Raw genomic sequence first — 9,239 nt, 5'->3', positions numbered from 1 at the left:
CCATGAGAGACGATGGACTCTGAAAAACAAACTGAGGGTTCTAGAGGGGAGGGGAGTGGGGGATGGGTTAGCCTGGTGATGGGTGTTAAAGAGGGCACATTCTGCGTGGAGCACTGGGTGTTATGCACAAACAATCATGGAACACTACATCAAAAGCTAATGATGTAATGTATGGTGATTAACATAACAGTAAAAAAATAAAAAAAATTTAAAAAAAGGTTTGGTTGATGGATTAAATGTGGTGGTGAGAAAAAGAGAACGATTTAGTATAACTCTAAGGATTCTGGCCTCAACCACTGGAAGAATGAGGATTCTATTTACTCAGATAAAGAAGATGGGAGAAGGAGCAGGTTTTGGGGAGCAAAAAGACTTCAGTTTGGGGCAAGGTCAGTGAAAATTAAGGATTAGAACATTAATTAGAAAATCAACGGCATTAGAGATTAGGGCTAAGGGTATGAATTGGGGAATAATTAGCCTATTAGGGAGTGAATGAGGGTCTTTAACATTGAGACTTTAGAAAGACAAGAAGGAACCGGCATTTATGAAAAGATGAATCAATGAGTAGTGTGGTTTGGAGGCCAGGAGCAAAGCATTTTAGGAATGGGGTGATCACTGGTTGAAAATGCTACTGATACATTGTTTAAGGTGAAGTCTGAAAATTGGTATCAGAATTAGAAATGTGGGAGGTCATTAGTGACCTTGACAAGAGTAGTGTCCTGGGAGTTGCTTTTTTTTTTATTTTGATTTTTTTTGACAAAAATCTAACTGATATAGATGTAAGAGAAAATAGGAAGAGAGAACACAGACAGGAAATACAGGCAAGCCTTTTAAAAATCTCTACTATAAAGGAAAACATAGAATAGGGTGACATCTAAAATGAATGCAGTGTTACAGGAGGGATTTAAAATCATTTTAAGATGATATATATCACAGCATGTTTACATACAGATGGGGATTATTTAGTCCTAACAAATCAAGAGTACAACACAATAAAATAAATCAAGGGGTTTTGATAGAGAGAACATAGAATGGTCTAGGGACACAGAGGAACATGCAACCGGTCTAATAAGAAAGGAGAAAAAGTGACTAGAGATTTCTGTAAATAATATCTGAATTCAATTGTGAGGAACAAGTGTGAGTTAATCATGCTAAGAAGAATGTAAAGAGCTTTCTAGGCAGAGGAAATCATTAAAACATATATTAACTGTACTTCTGATTTGCTTTGTAGTATTTAAACTTTATTTTTCAGTCAAATAACAATGCTTAGTCATCATCTTTTATGGCTGGCTTTGAACTACAGCGAATAAAGCCAAAGCTTGCCTTCATGGAGATTACATTCTGGGAACAATGAAATATGAACACACAGACTATGATAGTACCATGGTGTGGAGAAACAACTTGCCAAAGTTGGCTAGAGTGATAAAGGAAACCTGCTCTGAAGAGTGGGCATTTATGTTGAAACCTAAAAAATGGGACTGAGCCAAATCATCAAAGGGCTGGATGAGGGACACTCAAGGCAGGGGAAATAGCAATTGCAAAATCATGAAGAGGGGCTTGTTCAAGGAACAGAAAAAGGATCAGTATGGCTGGAGTGCAGGGTGAGATTTGAGAGTAGCTTGTATTACCTAAGAGCAAAGAAAAGCCATTCACTGCTTTTAATCAGGCTTCTGGCACTTCCAGAAAGCAGAAGTATGCATATCCCTCATTCCCCTCTCTCAACCTATGCCTCCACCATTCCAACATATGAAGGTTATGTTCCAGACAAAACCATGTCCCTTGGTTGAATGAAGTTACCCCTGGCTCCTACCACCTCACCTCGTTCTCCCTGTACTCCTGAATTATTTATGACTGTGAATTTCCTCTACACTTAACTACATATCTGATACTAAAATTACTTTACATAACTTAAATGAAGTTAATTTTCTTAGTACTATACCCTAACCCCTGAAAGAGTTATTCTTTTAACAACATGCCATATTTAGGACTCTTAAGAGTTCTGCTTTACTTATTAGAGATAAAAGATATATGAAAATACCACATTATTATCTCCCTCGTGCCAAACATTGTTCACCATACTGCCTTTTCTCAGTAAAAAATACCACTGTTATCTGGTGGTGGGAATGATTTTTTCTTCCCATTTTTCCTTCACTTCCCAGCAAATAACCCATCACCTACTTATGCTATTTCTTCTTCCATAATATATCACAAATCCCTCCTAGCCTTTTTATTTCTTTTGCAACCATGGTCCAAGCCACAGTCTTCTTTCACACAGATTACTGCAAATAGTCTCCATGTGGTTCTCTGCTTCCAACTTTGACTCACTCACCCATTGTCTACAAGCAGCCAAGGAAATTCTTTAGGAACACAAACTAGAAAACTACGCAAGTCAGGAGTACAGTTAATATATGTTTTATTGGTGTCCTCTGCCTAGAACATTGTACTCTTCTTTGCCTGATTAACTCTTAATCATCCTTTACAATTAAATTCAGGATTCCTTCTAGAATCCTGACCACTACTTTTTCTCCTTTCTCACGAGACTGTGTTGGATATCAGTCTGTGCTCCTAAAGCATTCTAAGCTTCCCTCCATCAAGAGCACCTTATTTCCTTTACTATGTTATGTGTTGACTTGCCTACATATCTGTTTTGCTCACTAGACTATGGGTTGCTTGAGGACAAGGTCTATAACTTTTATTTATATGTGTATCTTATTACCTGAAAAATAATTAGTGCTTAGTAAACTATGTTCATTCATGGCACTCATGAATGACTGAGTACACAAATGCATGTGAACTGAGATGATTAAGAAAGGCTTCATAAAGAAGGTGATACTAGATTTTCTGCTACCATTTATTGAAGAAATAGTCCTTTCCCCATTGTGTGTTCTTTAGCCCTGGTCAAAAATTAGTTGATTGTGTATGCATGGGTTTATGTCTGGGCTATCTCTTCCACTGGTCTAGGTCAGTGCCATACTTTTCTGTATTTATTTATGTATTTGTGTCATTGCCATACTTTTCTGATTGCTACAACTTTGTACAATATCTTGAAATCAGGTAGTATAATATCTCCAGAATGCTGTTGGGAAAACTGAATACCCACATGTGAAAGAATGAAACTGGACCACTACCTTATGCCACACAGAAAAAAAAAAATTCAAAATGGATCAAAGACTTAAATGTAAGACCTGAAACTGCAAAACTCCTAGAGGGAAAAATAGGAAAAAAGATCCTTGATATTGGTGTTGGCAATGGTTTCTTTGATAAGACACCAAAAGCACATGCTACAAAAACTAAAATAAACAAGTGTGACCACATTAAACTAAAGACGTTCTGCACAGCAAAGGAAATAATCAACAAATTGAAAAGGCAACCTACAGAATGGGAAAAAATATTCACAAATCATAGATCTCCCAAGAGATTAAGATCCAAAATATATAAAGAACTCATACAACTCAATAGTAAAAAAAACAAATAACCCAAGGAAATTTGGACAAAGGACCTGAATGGAGATTTTTTCCAAAGCAGATATACAGATGGCCAACAGGTATATGAAAAGGTACTCAGCAACATCAGGGAATCATCAGGGAAATGTAAGTCAAGACCACAATGAGGGGGTGCCTAGGTGGCTCAGCTGGTTAAGCATCTGTCTTCGGCTCAGGTCATGATCTCAGGGTCTGGGATCGAGCCCCTCATTGGACTCAGCGGGGAGTCTGCTTCTCCCTCTCCCTCTGCCCCTCTGCTCTTCTGCCACTCTCCTTCCTCTGCCCCTCTCTGCTTGTGGGTGCTCTCTCTCAAATTAATAAAATCTTTAAAAAACCCCACAATGAGCTATTACCTCACACTTCTCAGAATGGCTAGTATCAAAAAGACAAGAGAACAAATGATGGTAAGAATGTGGAGAAAAGGGAACTCTTACACACTGTTGGTGGGGATGTAAATTGGTACAGCCATTACGGAAAACAGTATCGCAATTCCTCAAAAAATTAAAAGTTGAACTTCCATATGATCCAATAATCCCACTCCTGGGAATACACCTGAAGGAATTAAAATCAGCATCTTGAAGAGATATCGGCACTCCCATGTTCATCGTAGCATTACTTACAATAGCCAAGATACGGAAATAACCTAAATGTCCTTCACTGGATGCCTGGATAAAGAAAATTTTTATGTATGCATGTGTATGTGTATATATTATAACATTTATACATTTAAAACTTATATATATAATGTATATGTGTATGTGTGTATAGTGTGTGTGTGTGTGTGTGTGTGTATATATATATATATATATATAAATTTATCCAAGTTACCTCCTGGAACAGTTTGGATGAGGCAAGGGAATATTCTGATCAAATACTCCAGCTGCGCAGTTGTTCTGAGTCATGTTTTTATCATGATCTGGCCAAATTTCTGTGCTGTGGGATTTTACCATGTTAAAGTAATTACCCTCAAAAGCTGTTTTACAGAGTGATTAAAATCCTCTTCAGAACAGCAACCAGGGCACAAGAAAGCCTCTGGATGGGTAACAGTTCAGCTTGTTTCATGAGAGAAAAACTGTGCATTTTTAAGCCTAATGATCAATGAGAATATAATGAAGCCCATGAAACTGAATATACCACCCCATCCTGAGAGTAATGAGATTAACTTTGTGTATCTAATGGAGAATACAACTTATTATACCATATATATTTATAATTCCTAGAATTTGCCTCACCCTTAGGGAGAAGTGGAAGTGGTGACACAGGATTTTACAAGTAGAAGCATACATCTTTTAATTAAAGACAGCATTAGATGTCTGAAAATACGTACCTATATGAGTCTTACTAATACTCTCAAAGGGAAAAGATCTCAAAGCATGGATATGTACATACATATGCATATCTATTAATGCATATGCATGTATCTATGTACATGTTTATGCATGTGCATAGACAGATGTATGTGTGTACATACATTTTTATAATTTTTGATCTTTTAATTTGTATTATTATAGTAATAATAATACGTGTTCCTGATTTACAATTTCAAATAGTAGAAAGGGGCATACACAAGATTAAAATGCTTTCTGCTTTTCCCTCTGCCCCACTTCTTTGAGGGGCACACTACCCCACTTTTTAATACAAATTTTACAAGTTAATGTTATGGTTGCAACCATAAACCGAAATGTTATTAAACCTTTATTTTTTTTGTCAGTTTATTTTCTTCAGTTGGATGCTGTCTCTAGGCATCTTACCATTGTAGCTGAAATTTAGCAGTTACATCACCTACTACTTCTATTTTCTTTTCTTTCCAAGCCTCATTTTTGTTTTTCTAATTTTTTGTCCTTCTTGTAGTTATATTTCTTTACTGTAAAATCATACAGATCTCTACTTTTAGTCCATAATTGTTAAACAGTATCTACTAATGCCTTGCCATGTAAGAAGAGGAAGTTACCTAATATATGGCTTCTCCCCTCTGCTTTTCCTCTTCTTACTTTTGTCAGTTATGACATGAAGTAGACATTTTCGGGGTTCCATGATTTACAACATTCATGTTCTGTAACTAAACTTAACTCTCTTGAATATTTAGCCTACTCTTCATTTTAAAGATAGGTAACAAATGAAAACAATATTATGAATAGGTAAAATATATCTCTAAATAAACAATACTATAATTCAACAAAAGAAAAGAAATTCAATTCTATTTCATGAAATTTGTCATTCAGATAAGAATTTTCTACATGTCTAGCTAAAGAGAATTCTCTTATACTCAAGTATTTGCTCAAAATTATTTCAAATTACATAAATAATTTTAATATGTTTTAGTTTTTTTACATTTTTATTTATTTATTTTAAAGATTTTATTTATTTATTTGACACAGAGAGAGCACAAGTAGGCAGAGTGGCAGGCAAAGGGAGAGGGAGAAGCAGGTTCCCCACTGAGCAGAGAACCTGATGAGGGGCTTCATCCCAGGACCCTGAGATCATGATCTGAGCCAAAGGCAGATGCTTAACTAACTGAGCCACACTGGTGCCCCAGGTTTTGTTTGTTTTTGTTTTTTTTTAATTTTAAATGTTTTCCAGAGTTCTATTCTTTTCTTTCTTTTTTTTTTTTTAAGATTTTATTTATTTATTTGACAGAGAGCGACACAGCAAGCGAGGGAACACAAGCAGGGGAATGGGAGAGGGAGAAGCAGGCTTCCCGCTGAGCAGGGAGCCCGATGCAGGGCTGGATCCCAGGACCCTGGGATCATGACCTGAGCCAAAGGCAGACAGACGCTTAATGACTGAGCCACCCAGGCGCCCCTTTTTGTTTGTTTCTTGTTGATTAAGGAAACATATGAAGATCTTTATTTTCCTAACCACACCATCTACTAATTAAACCCACTTTCTTCCTGCAAATATTCTTGCTGTTCTAATTTTGTAATAATCAGGGGAGGTTAAATATACACTATATTAAGACCATGCACGTGTCCCCAGACCTACTTCTTTCTCTAGGTCTGGTTTTATAAATGCTGTGATAAACAAAGTCTGATTTATATGATGCATCCTATGTGGGAAATGTCTGTGACCCTAGGTACCTGATCATTCTTTTTTTTTTTTAAAGATTTTATTTATTTTATTTGCGAGAGAGAATGAGAAAGAGAGAGCACATGAGAGGGGGTAGGGTCACAGGGAGAAGCAGACTCCCTGCTGAGCAGGGAGGCCGATGCGGGACTCGATCCCGGGACTACAGGATCATGACCTGAGCCGAAGGAAGGCGCTTAACCAACTGAGCCACCCAGGCGCCTGGTACCTGAGCATTCTTGAGAAATGACAGCACAGCTAATATAATATCTTTTGAAGATAACCATTACTAATTTAATGATTACCAGTTGCCATTAAATGAATTATGAAAAAGAAACCCTTTCTTCTTGCAGACAACTTTATGAATTCACTTTTCGGTCTAGTTTGGATCTACTGCTTTCCAGGCCTACTGCACATTGTCATCTCTGGTTTTAACTATCTGGTTTCCTACTTTATAGTTCCTACTGGCCTTGTGTTAAATCTTTTTATATCTCGGATGTATTTACCATTTTGTTTAAATATATATTCAAGAAAACTCTTAAAAATAAGTAGCTATGAGACATAAAATATCTCCATTTTTTTTAACTAACAATTGGATTTGGAATTACGAATTAAAGGTCAATTTAACTTTGAACTTTGAAGGCAAGACCCCATTACCATCAAGCTTGTTATGGGTGGTAGCCAAATGTGATCCCAATCTGAGTTCTTATTCCTTTGGAAGCAACTTGTTTATTTTTTCCATTCTGAAAGCTCATGTAATTTCTCTTCAAATTCAGAAATTTTGCCACAATACTCTAGGCTCAAATCTTTTTATCCCATTCTATTTGTTAGCAAATTCTTTAATATAAAAAATGACTTAAGATCATTGAAATTATATTCTTTTATAATTTTAAAAATTTTAAAATTTTTATAATTTTATCATTTTTCTCTTAAAATTTCTGTATTAATTCCAGAATTTCTATTTAGTAGATGTAACAATATTTACCTTGATACTTTGTATTCCTTAATTTCTCTCATTTTCTCCGTATTCTGAGAAAGTTCATCATTCTCTCCTTGAGGATGAACAATTTGATTTAAACCAGATCTATTGTATTATTTAACCATTCTATGGACTTTTATAGATTTTAGGAATCACATTTGAAATTTCTAAGAAAGTTTAGTTTTATGTAACTACTTTTTCTTCCATTGCAGTATTTACTTTTTATTGCTCATCATAATTTTTAAAGTTCTCTTTTGTTCCTTAAAATGTCTCTGGTTCTTTTTCTATTTTTTTTTTTTTGTTGTTGTTGTTGTTGTCAGCTCTTTTTATTCATCTTTTCTCTTGCTCGCTGTTGCATTTCCTCAAATGTTTGATGATATTTGATGATTCTTGGTTAGACAGATTCATATTTATGAACAAGGTACTCAGCAGCTAAGTAAAGAGAGATGGCAAGGGTATTCCCTGTAGGTTTGTGGATCTGTTTCTCTGAAGTCCTGTCCTATCTGTGGGAAAGTTGCCTATAGAATTTGTGTGGCACAGGGGCGCCTGGGTGGCTCAGATGGTTAAGTGTCTGCCTTCGGCTCAGGTCATGATCCCAGGGTCCTGGGATCGAGTCCCGCATCGGGCTCCCTTCTAGGCGGGGAGCCTGCTTCTCCCTCTGCCTCTGCTTCTCTCTCTCTCTCTCTCTCTCTGACTCTCATGAATAAATAAATAAAACATTAAAAAAAAAAGAATTTGTGTGGCCCATCGAATGGCAGGCACCGCATCAAGATGACCCAGGGCAATGGTTAAGTACATGGGACTCTTGAACCACACTTCTACACATGTCTCAGCTCTAGTACTTTCTAGCTGTGAACTTAGGCAAATTACTTAATATTTTTGTGCCCTAGCCAGTTTCCCTATCTCTTAGATGACGATAATATTGTGACCTACCACAGGGCTGTTGTGAGAATGAAATGAACTAATATAATTTACATAAAGAATTAGGGAAGTATTGGCAATATTATTAGGAGCCAGGGGGTGCCAAGAGCAGTCAGATCAGGTAGCGGCTCATCACATATGAAAATAAGAAGGGCAATATCAGGAACAGAGCAGTTGGCAGCATTGTCTTGCCTTTGATCCTCAACTGTCCCCACCCTTAAGTTTTCTTTGTTACTTTGATCTTTTTTGCTTCTCTCTTAAGCAAAAACACTCATGGCAGTTTTCCCCTAGGCAAACAGTGTAGTTTCTACAGAAAGCAGTTTTATGGGTTTATCCTGGGACAAATGCTAGGCACCCCTTCCCCTGTTTCTGGGCGCCTATAGGAGAGGAGGTGCCACCTGAGGAAGCTATTCGATAGGCAGTCACTAGTTATCCTGATTCTGAGCAAATATTGTATTTTTTTTTCTGTAGCTGCAGTTGTGGCTTTGAGTCTCTTTCAAGCCCACTAGGGAGAAGAGCTCCTGCTTTTGCTGATCATATTTTAGGCTTCAACCTCTTCTGCTTTGGTTTCTCAGTCAATATAATTGCATCCAATTATAAATTGCTCTAAAGAATCAACTTCTCTGATGTGCTAATGAGAGGTATTTTTGTTTTCAGGGCTGCTTACGATTATGTACATCTATGCATCCTTGCTACCATTTCATAGTTAGGAAGAGGGGGAAAAAAAAAAAAACATATGTTCCGTGTTCCATCTTTAACCAGAACTCCTACACAGATGTAAACTTAGGCAAAAATAC

General features: G+C 36.7%; 1 non-coding gene across 1 annotated transcript; it reads left to right on the top strand.

Moving 5' to 3' along the window:
* The first annotated feature begins 6,370 nt into the window (after positions 1–6,370).
* On the top strand, positions 6,371–6,501 carry LOC112840664 (small nucleolar RNA SNORA72). Its single transcript, XR_003212556.1, has one exon. It is a non-coding gene; the product is annotated as a small nucleolar RNA SNORA72 (small nucleolar RNA).
* The last annotated feature ends 2,738 nt before the right edge of the window (positions 6,502–9,239 follow it).

The sequence above is a fragment of the Callorhinus ursinus genome, unplaced genomic scaffold (genome assembly GCF_003265705.2).
Source record: "Callorhinus ursinus isolate GAN/ISIS: 27379988/994484 unplaced genomic scaffold, GSC_fseal_2.0 scaffold136, whole genome shotgun sequence".
Taxonomy (NCBI): Eukaryota; Metazoa; Chordata; class Mammalia; order Carnivora; family Otariidae; genus Callorhinus; species Callorhinus ursinus.
This window is presented reverse-complemented; position numbering and strand designations above follow the sequence as displayed.